At 42.2% G+C, this 26058-nt stretch overlaps 1 pseudogene; it reads left to right on the forward strand.

The window, feature by feature from the left end:
• Window positions 1-2428: 2428 nt before the first annotated feature.
• On the forward strand, window positions 2429-2548 carry LOC136642528 (5S ribosomal RNA; annotated as a pseudogene).
• The last annotated feature ends 23510 nt before the right edge of the window (window positions 2549-26058 follow it).

A 26058-nucleotide genomic window follows, 5' to 3' on the forward strand; every position in this document is an offset into this window, starting at 1 on the left:
GCCCAGGAAGCTGGTGTGAGGATGTGGGCTGGCCTCCCCGTGCCGGATCCAGACTGGTGAAGCATGAGTTTGTGCCGGCCGAGGGCAGCTGGTGTGGGATGGGTGGGAAGGGTGGAAGGGGAGTGTTTCAGGGTGCGGGAAAACAGACCAGGCCTGGGAGGGGGTGGGACTAGCCTACCTAACCCCCTCCCGAGCAGTCTGACATTACACCAGGCTGCTTGGATCTGCAACAGCAAAATCATTGGTACAGATCTGAGTAGCCCCAATACAGTGGCTGCAGCGCAACACCCTTACTCCAAGTTGAAATCCCCTTACTCCAAGTTGCACGGCAGCCACTCCTACTCAGCACTAGATTCAGTGCAGGCCAGTCGACCTGCCTATTCCAGTGCAGGATGGGAGGCAGGGAACAGCTTTGGGGGTACATGTTTTTGTTTGGGTCAAGTGCGAGAGGAAAGGATTAACTCCCCTTCCTGCATACTGTGGTGTCAGTGCTGATTGGGACTGACTGCTGCTATTTAACCTCCACAAAAAAACAGAGAGGCAAACAATGTGTTAAACCAGTGGTTCTCAAACTGTGTGCCCGGGACCCACCAGGGTGCAGTGACCCAATTGTTGGTGGTTTGTGAAACTGACAGGGCAGATTAGGCTATGTGCATCAAGGGTTGGACAAGCTGCAATTTGGGGGGGGGGAGCACTGCTGCCCATTCACCACTATAGCCACACCCCTTGGCATTTATAAATCAGGCAGCAGCCTCTAGAACAGGGGTCCCTAAACCTTTATTCCAGAGGGCCACATCAAATATCTGGCATGGTGTTGAGGGCTGGAAAAATAAATTTTAAATATAAAATTTAAATAAATACATTAGAAAGCCTCAGAAAGTCTAAGGACTTCAGACAGCCCAAAAACATCACTTCTGGTTTTTGAGGAAAACCAGAAAGCGATGTTTTTACACCTTTAGAAGGCATTCTGAGGTTCATGCCTTCCTGGCCCTCAGAACACCAGCTAGACGCAACTGGAGCATAGCTCTGGTCACATTCGATCGAGCGGGCCAGAGGCTTGTCGGGGACCAGAGACTTGCTGAGTGCTGACTAGAGGCCTGTCATGGGCCGCATTTGACCCCTGGGCCAGGGTTTGGAGACCCCTGGTATAGGGCCTCCAAAAGGTTTGGGAACCACTCGTGACTAATTTGGTCCTCAAAGTTAAATGTTTCAAGCAATACAGTCAGACTGCAGCATAAAACTCCTTATAAATCCAGGCTGTATTGCTGAAACCATTTTTCCTCATTCTGAGTGAGGGAGTCTTCATAAAGGTGCAAGGGCAGTTGTTCATGGAAGCCTTTGAAGAGTCATGGGCCATGATGCATAAAAGCATTTTTGATAGCCGATGTGTTCAGTGCATGCATATGGCCAAAAGAGTTTTCTTTTTACTGCAGTCTTATAATGGGTTCAAAGGTCAGGATTCACAAGAACATAAGAAGAGCCCTGCTGGATCAGGCCAAGTGTCCTTCAAACAGAATGTTCTAAAGAGAATTTTTGGCTGTGTACTAATTTTGGAACCAGTAGAGAAAAGAAGGGAAGACATCACATTCAGAAATAAAAGGGGAAGAGACCTCAAAAGGTTGAGAGAACACCATTTATTGCTCAATACATTTTGAATGTTAGAACACTTTTTTAAGGAACAACTCGGATTCAGTTCAGAAAGTCCAAAACTGCCTTCCATGCGCCATTTGGGGATGATGATGATGATGATGATGATGATGATGATTAACAACAGTATTTATATACCACTTTTCAACAAAAAGTTCTCAAAGCGGTTTACAGAGAAAATCAAATAACTAATGGCTCCCTGTCCCAAAAGGGCTGACAATCTAAAAAGATGCAAAAGAACACCAGCAGACAGCCACTAGAAATGACACTGCTGGGGTGAGGAGGGCCAGTTACTCTCTCCCTGCTAAATAAAAGAGGCACACACTTGAAAAAGTGCCTCTTACCCAGTTAGCAGGGATGGTATGGAAGATGAGAGAGCTTTGGTTTTAGTGTGAAAGAAATGAATCAAAGTTCTGCCAAGGAAGAGTTTTAACCTTCAAAACACATCATGCAATAAATGGTCTTCTGTGCCCCTTTTGAAGTCTCCTGTTTGTAATAGCACTAAGCACAATTGAAAATACAATGTTTCCAATATTTTTTTTGCAAAAAAAAAAAAAAAAAAAAATCAATAATATATCTCATTGACAAAGTTTTTGAACCTTGGTGTAATAATCCCTGATTCACAACTAATTATAAACATATTATGTTATATAACTTTCCTTTGTGTGACATGAGATTACATATATCTAAGAACTATATGTTCCGAATGAATGTATGAATGAATGAATGAATGAATGAATATGATTTCTTTCTAGATCTGCTTTTTTTTTTTCTCCAAAAGGTTTGCAGCAACTGTTACCCTGCACATGACCAATCTTGTCTGATCTTGGAAGCTAAGCAGGGTCAGGCCTGGTTAGTACTTGGATGGGAGACCACCTGGGAATACTGGGTGCTGTAGGCTTATACCATAGTCTTTCGAGACTGAAGGTTGCCAGTCATTTGGTAAACCTAGGTGGGTCCCAATAGAGTGTCATTTTTAAAAAGTGGGGCTGGTGCTAAAAAGTTTGAGAATCACTCTTCTAGATTCTCCTTGAACATTGACTATGCAATTAGAATCCATTGTAGAAAGTGTATGAACAGAGTTGCCGATTAAGGACTTTTCCTTTGTACTGTATTTGTGCACACATTAGCCACAGAGATCAAATTGAGAAGCACCCCATCTCATCTGCTGTGCATGCAGGACTCCTTTGTTGTTACAATTGCCATTCCAAATGCCTGGACTGTGTCCTCTAAACACATCTCAACTGGCAGACAGTTTGCTGCTATGCTGTAAGCTTCCTTAGTGAAGATTAAATTGTCTGGTACAATATGCTGACATTCAAAATTTAAGGCAGCTATTTGTCTATGACTCTTTCTTGGCCCTGGCACATTACTCTCTAGCTGGAAGCACGAAAATTCATAGATTATGAGTTCACACCGGCTTTCATAAATGTTCCGCAGTCATAAGCAGGAGAGCAGCCACTTCTGCCTCTCATATCTTCATTGCCAGGTGACAAGTTTCAGATGCATTTCTGTCTTCAAACCAATTTTAGTCCACTTCAGCTTAGATATCACATTCCTGGGGAAGCAATGGATAATTTTCTAGAACCCACTTCGCAGAGAACGAGGCACTGCTGTTGAGGATGAGTTTATTTAAATCAATATGCATTAAGGAGTCTGACTGGCCATACAAAAGAACCAGATTGAGAAGTGAGCTTTGGGGAAACCTTTGATCTTTGCATCAATGGTGAGTTAGTGACTAATAAAGCTATTAGTAGTAGCTAATCCAAGCAACAGTATTCATTTGAAGGCAGCCAGGAGACAAAGTGCAAGAAGCTGAATGCGGCATCCCACACACAGCAGCAAAAAAGACAAATTGTATGTTGGGAACTATTAGCAAAATAAAATGAACGGTATCATAAATACCTTTATAGCCACTTATGGCTATATTATGCATTTGGAATACTGAGAACGGTTCTGCTTCCCCCACCTTCCAAAGCATATGACTGGGGCTTTGGAGTACTTTCACTGAAAGTCAAGGCTAAAGTATTGGGAGGCTTTTAAGCTTTGAAAAAAGGCAATGAAAGAGGGATGTGACAAAGACTTATAAAATAATGCATAGTGTGGGAAAAGTGGATGAATTGCCCAATCCTATGGGTATCTAACACAGGTAGAATAGGTGTTACACTGGCGTTAGGTGCTTTCCAGTGGTTGCAGAAGGTGACCTGCTGGAGTGCACTGCCTGGTCGCTGCCACAAGTTTCAAGTGGCCAGCTCTGCATGCCCATGGATGACAGACACCTGCTGCCCCCTGTGTGTGCAGGGGATGAACAGAACAGGGCAGAACACTGCATCACTCCACAGGAAGTTGTGTTGAATTGGACTGGAAAAGTGTTTTCTCCTTATCTCATAGAGATATATGAATGATGAGATATATGAGTGATGAGAGGCCACCACATTTTGGGTGATGAGAACATGCTAGATGTAGGTCACACATAACCTGGAACTTAGTGTTGTCTAATGAGACTGACTAGGAGTATATTCAGGATGGAAAAAGACAGTCCATTCAAGGCAATTTGCCATGGCCCTCGCTGCCACAAGATGTGGGATGATACCTTGGTTTAAAAAGATTAAACAATTTCTTGGAGGACACATCTATCAACAGCTATTAGTCATGATTACAGAATGGAGTATCCATGTATGCAATACTATATCATTGAATGTCCACTGCCTTCATGTCTCTAATGGGCTCCCTAGTGGTAGATAGCTGATCATTGGAAAGGAGGGCTATGAACTAGATGGACTTTTGATCTGATCCAGCAGCGCTCCTCATTCATGTTCTGCTATGGAATATGAATACAATTATGGGTTAAAACATCTTTATTTTAGTCTTAAACACTTTAATACACTACGATAGTAATAGTATTAATAAGCACAGAGCTCTCATGCTCTCTTTTGCCTCGCTTTATTGCAGTTTTCTTATCTGCAATGACAGCAGAAGCAGATGACTGAATGACAGATCAAAAACCTGAAAATCTGTTGCCTTCACGTTTTGTTGATGTTTGCTGAGTGACGAGAAAATGCTAAAAGCAGATGCTGGAATAATTTAGTCAACGTGCATTTGATCTACTATTGGGGATATAATTAGTACGTAGATCAGATCTCAGTAAGTGGTGTGTAATTGTTCCCATTGATAGAAAATATGGAATTATTTAAGCTACCTGCAAGCGGTTCAAATGAATCTGTTGGCTACTATTAATATGTTTGAAAAAAAAAAAAAACAGTCACAGCTTAATTCTGTATGTGTTTATTTGGAAGTTTGACTGAGTTGAATGTATACATATTTATTTTGGAACAGATCCAAAATCCTCTGCTTTTAGCATATATCAGCCAATTAGGTTGGCAGGGCAAAATATTCCTCGTTCGCTGTAAGTTGCCCTGTTATTCCCCTATTTTCTCATGGGCAGGAGAATGGGCTGCTGTGTCATTGCTCAAACTGAACAAATTATCAGTAGACTTGGCCCACCAGCCCACGCAACTCCTCCCCAAGACTTCCCCCTCAGTCAATCAGAGCCAAGAATAAGCCTCATGTATTTTTCCATGGTTGGTTGTCTTGTCTCGCTGGTATCTGGTACGTTGCTTAAAGGCAATTTATTTGGTCATTAATTTAAAATGCAAGGTTGGTTATGCTTCTCTGTCTTAATTGAAGGGTTGTAGGACTTTCCCAATAAATATTTAAGTTGGTTTAATGTACATGAGTAGGTGCTAAGAATAACTATTCTGCTTATGTTATTTTTTAATGATCTGATAAGCATATATAAAAATCAATAGAAAGATTATTATAAATATTTTTTTAAAAAGATCCATTTGTTTGTGAATAAATTAATATTTCAAAAAATGATAGCATTTGATTTAATTCACGCCACCTTTCACACTCAAAAGAGTCCTAGTTTGGACAATAAATTATATGGTCACCCTAACTATGACCAACATCTAGCTGGATCTGGTTTGTATCACCTGCAGGGCTGAAAACAGGGAAGTCTTTTCTTGAATTAGGATAGTGCCCACACTGCTGTGGGAGGTTGAGTTCAGGTAGGTTTGGTTATACCCACTGCAAATTGTTTAGTTGTTAAAGTTGTGGCTGTTTGACCATATATGAGCCTTATGCCTTTACTGGGTATGGAGGCAAACCATCTGTCTTCCTCTTATAGAAAGAATATTTGCTGTAACAAGGATCCTCATTGAATCCATTATGCACAGAGTCACTATTGCCTTTGAACTGACTCTTGAAGGACTATCTTGTAAGAATTAAGCGCCATCAGGACACATTATGATTGATCATCTGGATAAGTCCTATATAGGGCAGGGACAATTTCCAAACAATAAATAATGCAAATAAATGCACGCCTGTCTGGAATGCTGTCTGTGTAGCACAGTGACTAAGAGATGGAGCTGTGAACCAGGAGTGCCCTGTTTCAAGCCTCTCCTGTGCCATGAACTTACTACGTGGCCTTCTGCAAGACTCTCAGCTTCAGATGAAAATGGGTACAATAATGCTCACCTCATAGGGTTATTGTAAGGACAACAGCAAGAGACATTCAGAAAGAATTGTTGTTTTGATATGACACAAGCAGACATCAAGAAATTCAGGGTGAATCATCAGGATACTTACAGCCCAATTCTGATCGAAGGCTGTACTGCCAGAATTTGCACTCAGGCAATGTGGCATAATTTGTGGCATCACAAAGCATGATGCACTGTCATGAGAAGATGAGCCAACACTGGAAACAGTGAGCACAGGTGGCAGTATTGCAGCAGCCTTCTTGGATGCTCTGTCATCCATAGATTGGTGCAGTGGTTGGGCAGTGGGCGGGAAGGGGGAAGAACAGAGCAGGGAGGGGGAGTGTCTGGATGGGGAGGGTGTGGGAGGGAGGCAGGGGAGGGTACCAGCAGCAGCAACTTGCGCTGGGATCCTAGCCTGTTCCTGCCCCCCATTCCTTCTCCCTTACTTTTCTCATCTCTATGCCAGCAAAATCTGAGGTTTGGGGTAGTGGAGGCTTGCCCCGGGGGAGACTTTGTGACTGCCCCCTACCACAGGATGATGTGCATGCCCCGTTTGTGTGGCTGCATCGCGGTAGGGAAGTTAGTATTGGGCCCTTTAAAAATAATGTTAGGAACATGCAACTAGATCAGTGCTCTTGTGCTCTTGTACTTTTTCTGATCACTTATAACTCCAACCTTTCACACTGGACCAACTTTTAGTCATTTTTACAGATATGCCCTGGATCTTTCTAAGATTTTATATTCCACTTGCTTTGAAAGATGAAAAAGTTCATAAAGACTTTTATCCGTGAAATTTTTTTAGGTCAGCTGTGCACACCATTTAATCAGTTTGTGTCCTTGTTTTTCAAAGGTCAGCAAGCGAATTCCATGTACTTTAATCTATGAAGAGATTCTAAAATCTATACTTAAAGGAGATGATGAATCTCCAGATATTACTAATGGACTCGTAAAAAGTTCAAGGGTGAAATGCTGAAATATTAAGTTTGCTCTCATAGCATCCAGCCATTTGACTCAACAGCTAATAAGGTCTGTGGAGAATTTTTAATTCCAAAGAAAATTTCAGATCTGAAGCCTGGGATAAGAATGTCAGAGAGTTATAGGTTGCAGACTCTGTCCAGGGATTTTATCACTGAATAACTGCATGACTGGAAAGGGGCTACCAGGCAGTGTTGACAATGCTGAGCTAAATGGAACATAAGAAGAGCTTTGCTGGATCAGGCCAAAGGCCCATTTAGTCCAACAGCCAGTATTTCAATGTGGCCCACCAAATGCCTCAGGGAGCATACAAGACACAAGATACCTTCATCCAATTTCCACTCCTTTTCATCTGGTATTCTAAGGTAGCCTACTTCTGTCATTATAAGGTACTCAGGTATATTAGAGGTCCACAGACAATAATAAATATAACATAGCAGATATATACAACTTTAACGGGTATTAGCTTCTGGCCTTTGCCATAGAGACTACCATTAAAAATTCCGCCACCAAATTGGTGATGGAAGGGGAATAATCGCTAAGAAGGATTGGGAAAGGATCAACAAGGGAAACAGGAAGAGAAGAAAGAAAAGGGCCAAGTAGGTGGGACCTGAGATTATGATGGGCAGTGCACCGAAGAAGGATATGATCCAGGGTATCTGGTTCAGCTGAACAAAACAAACATAATCTATTTGAACAAGGGGTTTTAGAAAATCTCCCTTGATGTATTGCAGATGGAAATATGTTCAGTCTCGCTAACATGAAAGCCCTCTCTCCCCATCATTAAATGGGGGAGAGAAGAATGTGATTTCACTTGGTAGTCTGAGCTGGTGAATGCCACTGTATAAAGTTGCAAATAAGAATCCTTTCTAATAAGTAAATTGGTTACTATGGGATGGTACAAATCTTGCTTGAGAGGTTTTGTAATCCCTTTATATATATAAAAAATAGTAAGACACAGATAAAAACCTAGTTCTGAAAATATGTTGTTTTTAATATAGCATCATCCTCAGGGAAAACAGAAATTTAAATTAGTAGACAAAAATATGGTCAGAAGACGTGAGCAACATTTTAAAGGCAAAAGAAATTGTGGCATTGATGCAACAATATTTATAAAGATAGTGAACCTCAATTCAACCTTGTATTGGACTTTGGAAATAATGGACAATGTCTGATATCTGCATAGGTCTGCAAAGTCTTACAGAGCTCCTTTGGCTCTTTTTGTCCTTGGGCAAGCCAGGCTCTCTAGGAATGGTGAGTTCCTCAGGAGGTGAGCTCCAGGGAGTTCCATTCCTAGAGTATCTGCTTGAAGGCAGAAAGGAGAGTACCAGCTGCAGCACCAGTGCTGAGGGAGTCCTGGGTGGACCTGCCTCCGAGTCCCCTCAAACACTTACCTCCTTTAGAGAACTCTGTTGCTGCTACCATTCCTCTCTCGACCACGGCATTCTAGGAACAGAGATGTTCTCCCATTTCTAGAGCACCTTGGTGGAGAGAAGAGCAGAGTAGCAGTGACAAGAGAACGTTTCAACTTAGAGAAATTCCTAACAGGCCAGTCTTATGGACTCGTAACCCTGGCAGAACTAGAGTTTGACCAGGGCTACCTGCTTTATGACTGCTGCAAATGGCACTCCTGCAGCATGAAAGGTATCCAGAGACTTGCCGCACTGGCCAGAGGAGTGTGCTGGGCCCACAGAGGCAGCTAAGATGCTAGGGGAAGTGGGAGGGAGTGAGGGAGGGTGAAATGGGTGCAGAAAGGAGGCAAAAATGGGTGGGAGGGTTGTGAAATGGGGTGGGGATGCTGCAGGAGGTGGTAGATCTGCACAGCGATGGTGTGCACTGAATTCTGTTGCCTCCAGCAGCAGCTTCCCTGTCCCCTTTCTCTCCTTGACCTTGCACTAGTGAAATTGCTGGTGCAAGTCTGAGGAGACCCATTGCAGAGTGGGAGGCTTACAGAGGTGTAAGCTATTCCTGGAGGGTTCCCCCCCACCCCCAAAAAATGATGCAATGTCATTATATTATGGGATTTAAACAATCCTGTTTAAATCTCCGGCCGTGTTGCAGTAGTCAGCTGAACACTGATGCTGAGTCCTGGAAATTCCTGACCAATCCTGGATATTTGGCAACCCTAGATGACCAACAGACATCATTCTGGAATTTTTCTTGCATTCCCCTCCCCCCCCCCCGGCTGAATGCTTGACTGCTCAAGGGTTCCAGGAGGATAGACAGTCACATAAAAAGAAATCCTAAGTAACTAGTGTGAAATAGCCACCTTTTCGGCCTGCACTGTATACAGAACAAACACAAAGCAAAAACCAATGTAAATAGAGCCATATATATATATATATATATATATATATATATATATATATATATATATATATATATATATATTAAATGCAAGCTACCATTTTTCACAGGGAGAAGTTAATATATCTTTGTCAATGGCAAATTACTGGGCAAGAGAAATTGTAGCAATTAAGATGCACTAATCAAAATTTGTGATCTCCCTTAGTCAACAGCCTGGCTTTGAGGCAAACAACCATCAGACATGAAAGAGCTTCCTTCATTTTTAGGCAAGTCTTCAAAAGAGGCAAAAAGACACACTTCTGGGACATCTTTTTTTAAAAAAAGAAAATTTCAAATGCTCATGTTTACACTAATCAGCACCGCAGGCTACAATCTGGAGTTAAAAGCAGCAACTAGAGGGTGACAGTTCCTGATGGTGAGTGTTGAAACCCATACAGTCAGAGGAGTTTACTTCATATTTGCTTAAGTGCACAGAGGAGCAAAGAGAAGAAAGGCATATGTTCAAAGGCTTGATTCCTTATTCTCTTGTACCTTCAGCACAAAGTATTCCCTAACTTTAACAGAAAGGCCAATTTCTTAATATTACAGAGTCAAAACAAATTATACGAGTTTGTCATTTTCACTATACTGCACACTACAATGGGTAGGCCAATCCTACCTAAATCCCCATGCCATGATGCAGTGGTGCTGCATCCTGTGGGGAATTTTTGGGTGCTGGAGGTTTCTTTGGGGTAAGGGGACAATTGTCTCCTTGCCCCAGGTAAGTCCCAGCAGCGGCAATGGATCAACTCAGACCTGTGCCAACAATATTACTGTTGCAAGTCTATATATTGGTGTAAGTCCAATATTGCTTTGGCATACACCAAATTTGGCATACACCATCGCTGCCAAAACTGTCCCCTCCTGGGCCTGATCTGCCTGTCACTGCCCTGTTCCACCCACCCCCTCTTGTTCTGCCCTTCCCCTGCCCTGTTCAATCCCCTCCCTGCCGTCCCCTCATCCTCAGTGTGGGCTTACCACTGCCAGTGGGTCTCCACGTGCCAGCACATGTGAGAAGGTTCCAGCCTTCCCACCAGTGAGCCAGCTACTTGCACTGCTGCTTATGTGGCAGCCAGTGCCACAGGAACATGTGTTCCACCAACATTTCCTTTCAGATTGGGCTGTCGTAATATCAAGTTAGATCACAGTGGGACCATGATTAAAAAACAAATCCTTGTCACATGACCCAAGACGACTAGCTATACCAGGGGATTCATTCAATATAGCATTCATGACACCCAATGAGGGCTGGACGTTATGTCATTAAGCATTAAGTGACTTCATTAAACAGGTGATGACCAGAAATAAGCTTTTTTTTTTTCCACCGAGGTATTCATTACCTGCAAATGACTGAAGAGAAAATATGCAAATCTGGATCATATTTTCAGGTTTTGAGAGAGCTCAGATATCATGCAGGACACGCTTTCAGCAGCTCTGCTTTACAGTTCAACAGCAGAGAGCAGCTGATGGTGGTGTTGGGAGAGCCTAATTATGACATAGGCTGGATAAAGAGCTTCTGTGGGCTGTATCCGGCCTGTGGGTCTTATGTTTGACACCTCTGGGCTACACTCCTGCCATGAAAACTCCTGCTTGGTTTACAGATGCAAGAGCAGAATACTGACTTGGATCATAGGAAGCTGTTTTGTGCAAATAACTGACTCAGATGCTTCCTCCCTGTTGCTTTTGTTTTACTTTTGCTTTTTGTAAAAGTTTTGCTTTTGTTTTATTCACTATTTTTTTAATTTTAATTTTTTTTTTTTTTTTGCAAATCTGCAGTCTGAAGTGGTGCAGTCCATGCTAGAACCTCCTTATTCTCCTACGGAGAGATGGCATGTCAGCCTAGAGTGAGGGAAACACCAGATCAAATTTCCATTCAGCCATGAAGCTCATTGGATGACCTTGGCCTATCCCTTGGGCCTAACCAAGGCCTAACCTTTGGCCTCACCTACCTCGCAAGGTTGCTGTGAAGATTGTAATGCCTTAAGCTCTTAGAGAAAGGGCACTATCACCTTGTAATAATAATAATAATACCTTAGTTCTCCCTCAGATTTACCAGTTGAACAAAAACACAGTAGAAATCTAAGTCCCGCATACCTTTAACTGCAATGAGACTGGGAATGAGGCTTGGGCCAACACACTTGCATTGCCCTGCATTGCCTGGTGTGTGTGTGTGTGTGTGTGTGTGTGTGTGTGTGTGTGTGTGTGTCAGTGCACAAGAGATAAAAACCACATTTGCCTCCAATGATTCACCAGCCACTTAGCACTTAGTGTATTTTTAGGAGGCACAAAACACAATATGTCTGCAAAAACATGCCAGAAAAAAAATCCAGTGGGCAACATATCACCTCATAAGAAGAGCTATTTCAACAAAAGGAAAAGCCAGTGAATTGTATACAAAGGGCACTCTATAAAATCCACTTCAGTACAGGCGAACATTTCCTCAATTCCCACTTATCTGCAGTAGTTCATATTCACAACGGAATATGTTTGACACATCATTAAACATTGATAGAGCATACTCAGTAGAGACCTCCCTAGACTCATTGACTTTTCTAATCTGGGGGGAAAAAACAAACAAACAAAAAAGAGCTTTCTATAGATCATGACACAACCACCCAAACTGCCATAATCCCCTGTAGATATAGCAGATGCAAAAACTGCAGGCACAGCTGAGGCGCAACAGTTAGCAATATATACACCATAACAAACAATTCAAAGAAATACCCGCTTCCAATAAACAAAGCATCTCTCATTTATTGCAAGGAGTTCCCCAGTGGAAATCCTACAGTGATGATAAAAACACAACTCTCTCTGTTTCTAATGATTATGAATGGAAGACTATTGTGTTCAATACAATTCAACTCTACACTGGATAAAGAGCACAGTCACTCTTCTTCTGGTGGAAGGGAACTAGATTCAAACATGGCATTTTCCACACATAGGATAACTGTTATGAGTCAACTTCATGATCAGATCCCAGTGAATAGGTTAGCAGGGAAGTAACTCACACATATAATATAGTCACACATTACTCTCCTGAGAAAATTAATCACTTGCCAGAGTAATTATGTTGTTGAGAAAACAATGCATACATTTACTTTGCGCAAGTTTTTTTTTATAAAGACATCCATAAAAACAAGCAATAAATTAATACAAAATAAAATTAAAACAATGCAATAAAACAGGAGAAGTAACTAGAAGATCAGTAAACAAAACAAATCCTAGGATGGAACAGTGAGTTCTAACCATAAGCACTTCTTAAAAGTGTCTTTAAAAGAAAAAGAGGTTGTCTGCCTACGAGAGAGAGAGAGAGAGAGAGAGAGAGAGAGAGAGAGAGAGAGAGAGAGAGAGAGAGCATACAATAACCTATAACCCTCATCACCTTTGTTTTTTAATTTAACTTCAAGGATATACCAATCAATTTGATTGATTTGTACATCAAATTGTACAATAACTAGGCATAAGAACATAAGAACATAAGAACAGCCCCACTGGATCAGGCCATAGGCCTATCTAGTCCAGCTTCCTGTGTCTCACAGCGGCCCACCAAATGCCACTTGGCAATTATTTACAATTTGGCAATTGCCACTAGGCAATTATTTACAACCATTCACTCTTTAATAAAGAAAAAAATTTAACCCCTCCTACACTCAATATCTAATATATGTATATTCTTATCAACATTACAACTTGCATTGTGTGTTCTAATATATTTCCTGCTAATATTCGGCAGCTTCCCACTCGACAGGGGTGGGAAGACAAGGCTATATTCAGCCTATTCTGAAACAATTGCATACCCTTATATTAAATCTGACTGCCCAGTTGGGAGGCTTCCTGGACAGTCTTTTCAGATTCCTCCTCCAAGAAGTCCCTCCCCCCACCCAATGATCTAAGCATGGGTACAGCCCCTTCCATGCCTTTTGTTCCTTAGGAAATTCTCTGACTGGGGTGAAGCAAAATCTTTATGCCTTCCTGGAAGGATACACCTTAACTCAGTCAAGTGCAGGAAACTCCTGACTGCAAACCCAGGAGACATTCCAATTACCATTATTCATTCAGGAATGTCTTTGTATTCTTTGCCTGATACTCTGGGAGCAGAATTTTATATTTCTGCTCCCAGAATTTTATATTTTGCTCTGGGAGCAGAGTTTTATATTTTCTTCCACACCAAAGACATCCATGCTGTCCATTGTTGTAGAGTCTTCCCTCCATAAAGACTTCCACTCCATCTGTTTTTGATAAGGTCTTTCTTGCTCAGGAAAGCCTCTTTCCTCAGTTCCCATCTTCATCTCTGGAGGAGCTACTTTCTCTGACCACCAAGGGCACCTTTGGGGCTTCCCCCCTTTCCCCCTTTAATCCAAAACCATGCAGTCCAGCCTCACTTTGATAAGAGTACAGCATACACCAGTCTATCCAGCAGACCAAGGACAGGCAATTTCTCGTCTCCACTCTCCTTCTAAACCTCCCAACTTCTCTTCCTCTCAAAAACTGTCCATTCTGAATGCTTGTTTTAATCTTTCCACTAATTTAATCATTTTTCTTCTGCTGTGGGATCGTTGGTGGACGAATCTCAGCCCAGCTGGCAGCCCAGCTCTCGCTCTTGGTCTTTCCCTCACTTATCCAATGCCTGTCCAACTGAGCTATTTACACATATTCTTTCATTCACAACCACTTAGATCTCTGTGCAACTGATCTTACAAGTAAACATTGCCCTCTCCTTGTTTCTCTGCATCTCTCAATAAAATCTATATTCTTTTGGCAGACCCTGTCTCGTGGTTTCTATTAGCCTAATTGAGGTCGAACACTTTGAGATTGTTCACTCTACTATCTAGTCAACAATTCCAATACAGCCAGACACTGCATTCTAGCCTCTTGTGTTATACTTTCCCCAATTTAGCGGGGCAGAACCAGGCCTAAGACTGTATGTGTGGGTGTGTGGTACAAGTGTAGTGGTAGATATGTGTGCATGTGAATGACAGCAGAGTTGGCAACATGTGCCATGTTCACTCAGCCCACAACCAGGGACATCTTTCTTTCTTCTATCCAGAAAATGTTTATACACTAGATATAGAAATATGAGGAAACATAGAAATATGAAATATGAAAAAGATACATAGAAATATGAGAAAAATTCACTTCAGGAACAAATGTTTGCATAAACATGCTGCTATAATTCTGCCTTCAATAACAACGCCCTCTAACAGCCAATTAGAATGTTAAAATTGTTCATATGTAATTTGTATTCATCTCTGCGACTTACCCACATTCTCACATTCTGCCCTCATTACCACTGCATAACCCAGCCAAGTCTAGTGGGGATATGTAGCTGTAACAGATGCCAAAATGTACTTGACAATATGCCTGATATTTGGCAGTCATATTGACGTGCAGCCCTGTGACCCAGTTCAACATGATACTCCATTCAATACACAGGTATTCTAGAGGGAGGACACTGTCAGAGTATATTCCAGATGTAGAAAAATAGTAAGAAAACAAAGTAATAAAAGAAAGCAACAAGAACATGTACCAGCTGTAGTTTTGACAGGACTGCTTATTCATGGTTCAGGAAATCTGTTCACTTTAAAAGAAAAAAAGACAAAACAACTTTCTTAAAACTTATGGCACAATCCTTTTGGTGCCTTGCACTGCCAGAACAAGTGTTATTTATTATTCATTGGATTATCCATCTTTCTCCCCGGAGGGCACCCAAGGTGTTCCAATGGCACTAGGCACTTTCTGGCTGTCGTAAATGGTGAAATGCTGGAATGCATGGCCTGGCTACCGCCTCAAGTGGTGAGCAGCTGACTCTGTGCGCCAGTGGATTTCAGCCACCCGCTGGCCCTACATTTTCTGAAGAGGGCTTTATATCACACACACACTCTTTTGCTGAACTCCTAAGGGTTCTATTTAAGTTCAACTTCTCGTGTGTCAAGAAATGGTCCAGAGAAATCATGTATCTATTCTCCTCTCTTAATCAACTGTGTTTTTCCCCCCCAAGAAACTGTGTAACAGAGAGAAATATTTTGTTAGTCTAGCTGAGAGCAATCTGGATCTGCCAGTCCTTGTTAAGAATGACTTAGGTCCCAATCCTATTGGGGTCTTGTTCTGCTGGAACTAGAGCTCAGACAGAGCAAGGTCATTTAGAGCAGGTAAAACACAGTTTGTGCAGCTGGGCTTCCACCACAAGTGACAAGTGGCCATGCACTAGCTGCCTCTCAATGACCCCTGGTGCTGGTAAGTCAGTGCAGGAAGTGGGAAGGAGGCAGAAGGCTGGCAAAACAGGATGGGGAGAGGGCAGAACAGGGTGGACACTGCAGCAAGGAGGACAGTGGATCAATGTAGGGAAAGGGGCAGTATTGGCATCAGGAGTGCCACTAATATCCTATCCTCCTTCTCAGCCTTGGTATACCTTCCTGGGTCCACTTGGACTTGTAAGAGCTAAATCTCTGACATAGGGCTGAGTAGATCTAGAGAAGTAGTGAGCACACTAAACTTTTCTGGGTGCGGAAATTCAGAAGGGATTGTGAAGACCTCAGAAAGGATCTCTCTAAACTGGTGGAATGGGCAGCAAAATGGCAAATGTGCTTCAATGTAAGTAAATGTAAAGTAATGCACATTGGGGCAAGAAATCAAAACTTCACATATACGCTAATGCAGGGTTTCGCAAACTGCAGGTCACAATACACTTGGTGGGTCATGACCTGTTTGTGGTGGGTTGCAAAACTTTAGCTGAGAAGGCAAATTCATGGAGCCCTAGGGCAAGTGAAACTGAGCCAAATCTCATGAGTAGGCAAACTTGCCTTAGTCCATTAGAAAGGACAGGCTGAGAGGAATCCAACAACACCAGAATGGTCATGATTTAACTAACGCAGTCCCCCAAAAACACCCAAGAAGGAAGTCCCTCCCTCCAAGCTGACAAATATATCGAGCCTTATGGAAAGCAAAACTAAGCTACACATTTGCATTTAAGTAAGCAAATGTGCCTTCGTTCATGGTCAGGCCAGGCAAAGAGGAACGCAAGGCCAACAGAATGGTCCAGATCTGGGCAAAGTGGAGTTCAACAAATACTCCAGAAGGCAGCCCTCCACCATAAAAAGAATAAAAAGAGTCTTGAGCTGGTAAGGTGATTTTTTTTTTAGAGTTGTAAAGCTAGATGGGTTCCGATAGTGATATGGTTTAAATAAAAACTTAAATTGAACTAGGCACTGGGTAGGGCTGAATATCTCACTGATTTTTGATTTTTTTTTAGGGGGTGGGGTGCTTATTGCAGGCAGGCTATAGCTAAAACTCACTTGGTGGAACAGGGCTGGCTTCCCCTTATTTAATTATTTATTTTATTGTAATTTAATTATTTGTTTAAATTTGCTTGATGATGTCACTTCCATGATATCATTTCCGGTGGTCCTGGGCAGATTGTCATTCTAAAAAGTGGGTCCCGTTGCTAAAAGTTTGAAAACCTCTGTGCTTATGGGTTCTGAGCTGTCTATGACCAAACAGGAGGGAGATCTTGAGGTGCTGGTGGACAGCTCGATGAAAGCTACAGAAATCTGAAATACTTTTCGTTTCAAATGTTATCACTTTTAATTAAATCTACACATATTGATAATTGCCTCATGCTGAAAACTATCTAACACATGTAATCATATGGGTTTATAGTCTAATTCAGATCTAGATTCTGCAAGAGGCAAACGGAGAAGGTGGCTACAGGGGGAAGAAGTAAGTTGGCAAATAGTGCAGTGGCTGGGCAGAGGTGCCGGATGTGTGCAAAAGGCCACTGCATTCATTTTTCATTTTAGGCAGCTGCTTAATCTTGCCTCATGGCTGGGCCAACCCTAGCTACTGGAAGGAGAAAAGTTTAGCGCTGAATGGAAGTTATTGATAGTCCTCTTCAGGCCTTCTCCATTGTGTGGAAAAGACCTTATGATGAGGGGGAGTGAAAGTGTGTTGGCAGGCTCCACCCTCATGCTGGCATACTCGCAAAGCCCTTCCTGCCCACGGGTGCAGTGTTTGTCTACCCTGACAAACACTATACCTCAGGATCCTTTCTTTCCATAATTTGGAACTCTTGATTGCCCACTTTGCCAGCATATTCATATTCACTCACCTTGTGTGGGTCTTTCCATGTGATGTCAAATGCCTAAATAGGGCTCTGGTCATTTAGAACTGATTACAAAACAAGAAGGGGATTTTATATTTGTGTATCTCTCTCTCTCTCTCCTAAATAGATAACAAAATGTATAATATATGCTGCTCAGAGTAGATAGGTTTGCTCTATGGGGGTAGGTAATTTGTGTCCTTCATGCCCTTTCATATAATTTATGAAGCAGAACAGTTTTGTAACAGATTATAATTGTTCACAAACATGAGAGAGCTAAATGCTTCCGTCTTAAAAAATTGAGATTAAAAGCCTGTAAAGCCCTTTTTTCTCATTCTGCAAACAATTACGAGAACTTTCTCTGAGTGGTAAAAGATTGATTTTGTGCTTCCATTTCAAACTTATGAATAGTGGAGTGAATTTGAAAGAATTAAATTATCTGAGCAGTTAATTTACCCAAAGAAGGGTCAGCTTCCAGAGGATAAGATAAAGGTGCTGAGTTGGGTTGATTGATACCCCTGCCCTTCCTGATAGTATGGACTATGGAAGAGTTAAACTAGATAAATCAGCACTGACCAGTAGTTGGATCACCCATCTTTAGATAGTTTGATCAGGGCTGGCCTCAAGAACCTTGGGGCTCATTTTTTGCTGGGCCCCAGGTTCAAAGCCAAGGTCTGTAAAATCTAGTGATATAAATAAAATTTGGTATAGATATTATATCTCTATGGTAAGACAGAAAGCAATCAAATTGTATGCTTAAATGTGCCTGTGAGTTAATGGGCCAAATGGATCTAAACACATTTTAAATATAAAAATTGCATACATGTAAGTATACAAGTAAACAAACAAAATGTGTAGATTACCATTGAAAAGTAAATAGTAAATAGTAGTAGATTATTCTAGCACGGGGCCCCCTTAGGTTCAGGGTCTGATTGGGAGCAATTCGACCAATTGTCTCAAAGCTGACTCTGAATTGGATCATCCATCTACTTGCCTATTAGGGAAGTAGAAGCCACAGAGGGTCCTGGTTAGAACTGGGACCATGGATGTGGGATCAGTTAGGGTCTAGCACTTTCCCTGATAAAAAAATTCCCTACTTGTGTGTATGTATATGTACAGGCTGTTAAAAAGCATTTTCCCTAATGGGGCAAATCAATGTTTTGTGAGGGGTTTTCATTGGGAAAACAGCATGGAGGAAAGAGTCCCCCCGACAGGTATCCAAATCACAGCCCTCTACCACAGCTGCTATTTCCAATAATTTAAAGAGAGTATAAATTCAATTACATCATCTCATATAGTTTGGCCCTTAATGCTAGGTGATTCCATGGCACAAAATATTTGGAAACATTCTAATTAAAATAGTTTCTCCAAAGGAAAAATGACTGCTATGAACGTCTTTCCAGAGATATGGATGAAGTCATAAAACCTTTCAAATGTTTTCTCTGCATGTTGCTATTGTGTTCATGTTAGAAAACCTTCTTCAGCTTCAACCTGCACATCTTTTTCTTTTGGGGGAAGGACATTACCTTCAATGTTCTCCCAAAAAGTCACTCAAACTTTTACTACGTTTAGATGAAATAGTAATTTGGGAGAGATGACTACTTTATCAGCGGCACTACTAGGAGCCATGTTCTTATGGTTTTAAAATGAAGGAGTAGTACATTTCCCCTTTTTTGAGAGGACAAGGAACGCCTCGTGCTTTTCAATACATTTACAGCTCTGTTTTAATCTTTGAAGCATAACTGACTCTTAATTCTCAGGATGCAATTAAATCTGAAAAGCAAAGAGGGCAGGTAGCCCAGCAATTTTTATTATCATTTCATTCAGAAGTGTGGAATGGTGGCTACTTCATGAAGCAGAGCCTGTATGTTGCAGTGGAAGTAGCAGATATAAATGAATATACATGAACGTGAAAAGGAGGGGTGAGAAAGGCAAGTCTTGTCAATTTTCAGGTTTGCCTCTGAAAGAAAAGAAAATCTTTTTCCAAGAATGAACTTGGCCTATGTGCAGTACTATATTCTAAGCCACAATGACTTGCCCAGGAAGAGATGGTTAAGAGTTGACATGATAACTATCTGCTATTATCGGAGGGGCTATCATAGAAGATGGAGCAGATTTGTTCTCAGTAGCTCCAGAGGCTAGGACCAGGACAAATGGGTTTAAATTACAAAAAAGGAGATTTCAGTGAAATGTTAGGAAGAACATCCTGTTAAGAACTGTCTGGCAGTCGAAGAGTCTGCCTCAGATTGTTCACAGACTTTAAGTATAATTTATATCAGTAGACCTGATAGACAGCCATCAGTCATGGATGTTGTAACTGTGGATTGCCTGCATTAGCACTGGGTTGGACTTGCTCTTTGGATCCCTAGCATGTATGCACTGCTGAAACAGAGACGCCTGTGTTGGCTCGGTCATGTCGTGAGAATGGATGATGGCCGGATCCCAAAGGATCTCCTCTATGGAGAACTCGTGCAAGGAAAGCACCCTACAGGTAGACCACAGCTGCGATACAAGGACATCTGCAAGAGGGATCTGAAGGCCTTAGGAGTGGACCTCAACAAGTGGGAAACCCTGGCCTCTGAGCGGCCCGCTTGGAGGCAGGCTGTGCAGCATGGCCTCTTCCAGTTTGAAGAGACACTTGGCCAACAGACTGAGGTAAAGAGGCAAAGAAGGAAGGCCCATAGCCATGGAGACAGACCAGGGACAGGCTGCACTTGCTCCCAGTGTGGAAGGGATTGTCACTCCCGAATCGGCCTTTTCAGTCACAGTAGATGCTGTTCCAGAACCATCATTCAGAGCGCAATACCATAGTCTTTCGAGACTGAAGGTTGCCAACTATAATCTCTGATTCCATGATTCTATGAAAACATATTTCCTCACCAAAGAACATTAGTCCAATATCAGTTTTCCTCTTCTTGTTTATTGCCTGCTGACCCCATCTTACAAGTAGCTTTTCTGGCAAAGAGTTCAGAGACTGGCAAGCCAATCTGTACATGCATTGCCTCCAAACCTATTCCCTGCACAGTATTAAATGAGAAGGATTAACATTACAGATAATGCTTATAAGCTTCAGAATTCACATTCTAAGCTCCCAACTGCCCAAGCCATGGTGGGTCCATCTATGACATCACAGCAGCCAAACCAATACCAGCCAAAAGGGGCCATGGCGTCTTTACAATCAATATTTCTCTGTGTCATCATAACCTTTCATCCTGAAAATATGTAGTGCTCTCTCATACCCCAATATTTTCATGTTTCATAAGTTCTTTCAAATCATCATCATGTGGCATCTCAATAAAGTTGAACTCATTCAGAACAACTTTAGTTAATTTTGCTTAATGTGTACACATATCATGGCCTTAGCTTAAGGGTAGAGCACATGCTCTGCATGTAGAAGGTCCTAGGTTCAATTTTTGGCATTTCCAAGTAGTAGTTGCTCTCAGTCAGCATTGCTTTTGTAATGGAGCTGAACCAATGAACTGACTCAGTATAAAGTGGCTTTGTATATCTCTAGATGTTTCTTTAGGACTATCTGCAATGTGGTACTTTGCAGATCATTTTCATCTCTTATAGTTTAAAACTACCGCACGGAAACACTCAAATCTAAGCAGACAGTACTATGGGTGGGCAGGCGGTATTTCAAAACAGATGCAAGCAGTGCTTTTTTTGTGGAAAAAAAGGTGCAGGAACTCACAACTTGTTAATCTTTTATTTATTTATTTATTTATTTATTTATTTAATTAATTAATTAATTAATTAATTAATTAATTAATTAATTAATAAACCATTTTTTATTGGAGAAATAAAATATTTTTTATGTGCTTCCCCCTAAAGATGAACTTACTTCTGAGTAGGCATGCATAGGATTGGCCTGTCAATCTCCACATCCCCTTCCCTCTAGCTATTTTTTCTACACATGGGAAAAAATACTGTACAGGTGCACTTGTAGCATGTAGTATGTAGTGTGGCACTACTTCGAGGAGAGGAAACAGTGAATGGATTCCGAAAAATGGCTTACATGAGTTCCATGTAGTAAAATTACTCTAAGTAACTGTGGGAGTAAGAACAAAAAAGAAATTCTTACACGAGAGGGGTCCTTAGGTGCACATAGAAACAGCTACTTTTGCAAACAAGCGATTAAATATGGTTTAATTCAGGTATCAGAATACTCTGTATCTTTGGGAAGGCGCTTGGCATGCAATGGTATGTTCTCTGCTGCCCTGAGCAGCCGCTTTGCATTGCTGGAGAGGAGCTGCAAACGCTGGCTGGCAGAGGGCATGCTTGTGGGGGAAGGATGAGGAGGATCTCTGGCAAGGCTGGACAGCATGTTGTACACACGTAGAATCCCTTTTCACCTGCCCTTAGCATGTGAAAACGGGTGCGGATATATATCTCTGCCAGGATTAAGAGCCCAATCCTAGGTATGTCTACTCTGAAGTAAGTCTCATTCTAGTGAATGAAGCTTACTCCCAGGAAAGTGCTTAGGATTGCAGCCTAAGAGCCCAATCCTATGCATGTCTACTCAGAAGTCCACTTTAGTGAATGGGGCTTACTGTGGATAGGATGGCAGCCTTAGAGTCCAATCCTGTGCCTGTCTACTCTGCCTCTGTTTTGCTCCTCCCTCCTGGAATGCCTCCAAAGGGGAGGGGCCCCTGCAAAAAGGTGCCGGAACTCCGTCTCCCCACGTTCCATTAGAAAAAAAGCCCTGGATGCAAGTAATAAGGCCCCTGAAGTCACTTAGGAATTCAGCAGTCACTGGGTTGCACTGTGAATAGGAAGTGGTATGACATGATTTTGCAAAAGGAATACTACTCTGTTGACACCAACATTGTCAATTTCAGCTAAAACAAAAGCCCAAAATGATCACTTCTACTTCCCAGTAAGTGAATATCTTCTATGTAAACATTGCAGGCATCTAATTACAACTGTTAATTTGAATGCATATTATTATGCAAACTACTACAGTGATATTATTTTTGCTAGCTGAACACATTCACTGACAAAATTTAATTACATACATTAGACTTTGCATTTTTGCATCCAGAATAGACCCCGTCTACCCTGAGGCCACCCTGCTGGTTTCATTATCCTGTATGTTCAGTCGTCTTTAAACATACTTACGAATAGTCCTTTTTTACTTAGGGCATTATATTTTCTATTCTAAAGATTTCTATATTCAGAGACCGGTGCTTGTGGATTAGTGTTTATTCATAAGTTTGCTTTGATTAGATATATTTGAGAGCTGTGTATTTTTCCTATCTGGCACGATACAGAACGTGTCGAAAAGGCGCATAACACACAAGTTCATCTCTTTGCCACTTCAATGGGTTTATGTTTCATGGTCTTTTGTTTTATCGCCCCAACAAGAGAAGAGAGGAACACTGGTAACATCACATTCCCATTGATTATGGCTCGTCTGTGCTGTAGGATTTTGCCCTAAGCACTTTAGCTTGTTCAGCTTTCAGCAGATCGATAAATAATGACTGAATTCCGACCGTTTCTGAATACAAGATGTGAAGCCATCAGTCTCTTCCTTTCCTTTTCATCCTAATCATCTCTTCACCCCTTTCCGGAAAATCGATACACATTTCCATCAGCATTTAGAGTTTCAATAGGAAGCATTTTTTCAACCTAAGTGTTGTGTTAAGGAGCAAGGTGACCACTGAGTCTCCATTGTTCAGGATTACTCAGAGAGTAGAAATTTGCCAACTGAGCAGCATTTTAATGTTTCAATTCTTTACAAATAATTAAAAAAAACAAAACTCCTCACCATTTTTTTTCCACATCAATTTCCATTACCACTAAACAATAAAAGCTGAAGAGCCCAACTATTACTCAGGAGGATTGCTTCACAAATAATAATTGCTTATTAAACTGATCTTTTGAAGGAAGATTGGAAATGGTGATTACTTTGCAGCTAATTTCAAAAAGAACATACACTGCTACTCTCTATTGACTTGTGACTGGCTATTCCCAGGCATATCTGCTTGGTGGAAAAAACAAAAACAAAAAAAACTCATTAAACAGTCCTTAAAAGTGCTTACTGTGACTGATGAGAAAATATGCCTTTCCACTGGATTAAAAAAAGAGGAAGACATCTCATTGGCAAATCTCTCGTTTGGTTGCATATCAAATTTTCTAAGTGGTCTATCATTGCCCATCAGTAAAGGAAATGATCAGCAGATGCTCCTTAAGGGAAAATGAAGAATGGGAAAAGAAATCAATAGTGAAGAATAGAATGAAGTACATTGGCCTAGTTGAGAACATACAGTATTTGTAACAATTCACTTAAGTACACTGGGTTTTAAAACGGATCCATCATATTCCTGTGTAGTAGCATGAGCAGAATTTGGGGGCATAAGTAAAATGAAATGTGCTTTGTACAGCCTATATTAGGTTTTTCTCACATTGACTTCTCGCACATTTTTTTTTTTTTGCAGTGTGGCTCTGTGTCTCTGATTTAGGCCTGATAGAACCACAGATTCTGAAATTTTCTATATAACCATTTCCATCTTCATCTAAATTAGACACATTCCATTACAATTATATCCTGTAATAGAAGGTTAGCTTATATCAGAATACAGTATGTTATTTTCCTGCTGCTGTGATTATACTGGAAGTAAATGTGTTAAATTCTATTATGCAAATTGTTATGCAAGGGAATATGTGAATTAAAGCTACTCTGTTACTATGTTTGCTGTTCAGAGTGCCCCTCTTTATTCATTTTTGGTTAAATAAACCACTGGAAAATTTAATGGATGGTTTACCAGATGTCACATAGGACTGGCTATAGATTAAATAGCTAATCCAATTTATATTGAAATACACTGCTGCTTTATGCTCTTTTTATCTGACTTTTTATCTGACTAGTGTTTTTATGGTATCTGTTAATGTGTTTTAATATGTTTTTATCTGTTTGTTGAATTATGTTTTAATCTGTTTTTAACATGTTGTAAGCCACCCTGTGTCCCTTTGGGGAGAAGGGCAGGGTATAAATAAAGTTTATTATTATTATTATTATTAGCTGTAGCCCTGTTCAGAAGTCTTCCCCCATGCACCTGAAGTCCCCCTGGTGTGTTCGTAACTTAGCTGCACCCCTGCTGTTGATGTACTGATCAAACTCTGCCCCCACCCGCCTTGTGATCAACGTTTGTCTGCAGTGAACAATGCATGTCTATTTGTCAGAACCTGGAGAAAACATCATCCCTGTTTTTTGCCATCCTTATGATAGAGCCAGTTCTATTAGCAGAGATATGCAGTTCTACTGGGCAGCTATTTCTGCAGCCACGGCAAAGGTTGTTGGCAAACTCATTCACCAGTGGAGCTGTTCTGGATAGTTTCCCAAGCACCCCATTAAAGAGGTGGTCGGAGTTTGTTTGGCCCTGGCCAGGACACGAGAGTCCAGTCCCTCCCCAAAGGGGGAGGTGAAGGGGGCGGGGTCTGGCAGCCACAGCAGACCTTTAAAAGGGGACAAGACCCAGCCCTCTTCCTCCTTGTGCACGTGGGCACCATGGGAATAGAGTGGACCTGACCCCATCCAGCCACCTTAGGACCAATGCAACTCCCGAGGAGGCCTCCTGTGATGGATCTCATGTGCAGCGTGTTTGATCTGTAAGGTGGGGATGGGGGTTTGGACAGGCTCTGCCCAAGGAAGGATCAGGTGCAGTCCAGGCACATTTTCCTGGGAGTAAGCCCCGGGGAGTGCAGGGGGACTTGCTTTCTTGCAAGTAAGCCCCGGGGAGTTTCCCACTTTCCTGGGAGTAAAACCCGGGGATGGCAGGGGGACTTGCTCCAAGCAGATATGCTTGGTGTGTGCTCTCAGTCCCTGGCCTGGTGGGCGGAGGGGGCAGGCCACCGCCTTCTAGCTCAGAGCCAGGACTCCCTGCTGGCCTTGCCCAGGTCTCCAGCACACTTGGCGCTCCTGCTGCTGCTTCCTGGGAGGGTGCCCACAAGGGTTGCTGGAGAGGGGCGCTGTGATCGCAGGACTGCTCCAGGGCTCCCGCTTGCCCAAGTAGCAGGTTGCAGTGCGCTCCACGTGGGAGCAGGCTCTGCATCGCAGGAGCCCTCCCGAAGGCACAGGTGCCTGACTGTGCAGCTGCAGGACTGTTGCAGCTCCCCGCATGCGGCTGGCAGGCAAGCCCAGGGCTCCCAGCGTGCTCCACGTGGGAGCAGGATCTGCATGGCACGGAGCAGGCGCCTGGCCGTACGTGGCTCGAGCTGCAGGACTGCTGCAGCTCCCTGCATGCGGCTGCAGGCCAGCACGGGGCTCCAGGAGGTGTCCCACCGAGCCCTGATCCCTTTGGCATGCAGGATCATGCACATGGGGAGTCACCGTGGGAGGCGTCGCCAGCTCAGTGCCTCCACATCACCCACTTTCATGCGAGTAAGCCCCAGAGACCATAATGGGGCTTGCCTCTGAGGAGCCAGGCAGAGGCTTAAATGCTGGGGCTGCAA

This window comes from Tiliqua scincoides, chromosome 2 (genome assembly GCF_035046505.1).
Source record: "Tiliqua scincoides isolate rTilSci1 chromosome 2, rTilSci1.hap2, whole genome shotgun sequence".
Taxonomy (NCBI): Eukaryota; Metazoa; Chordata; class Lepidosauria; order Squamata; family Scincidae; genus Tiliqua; species Tiliqua scincoides.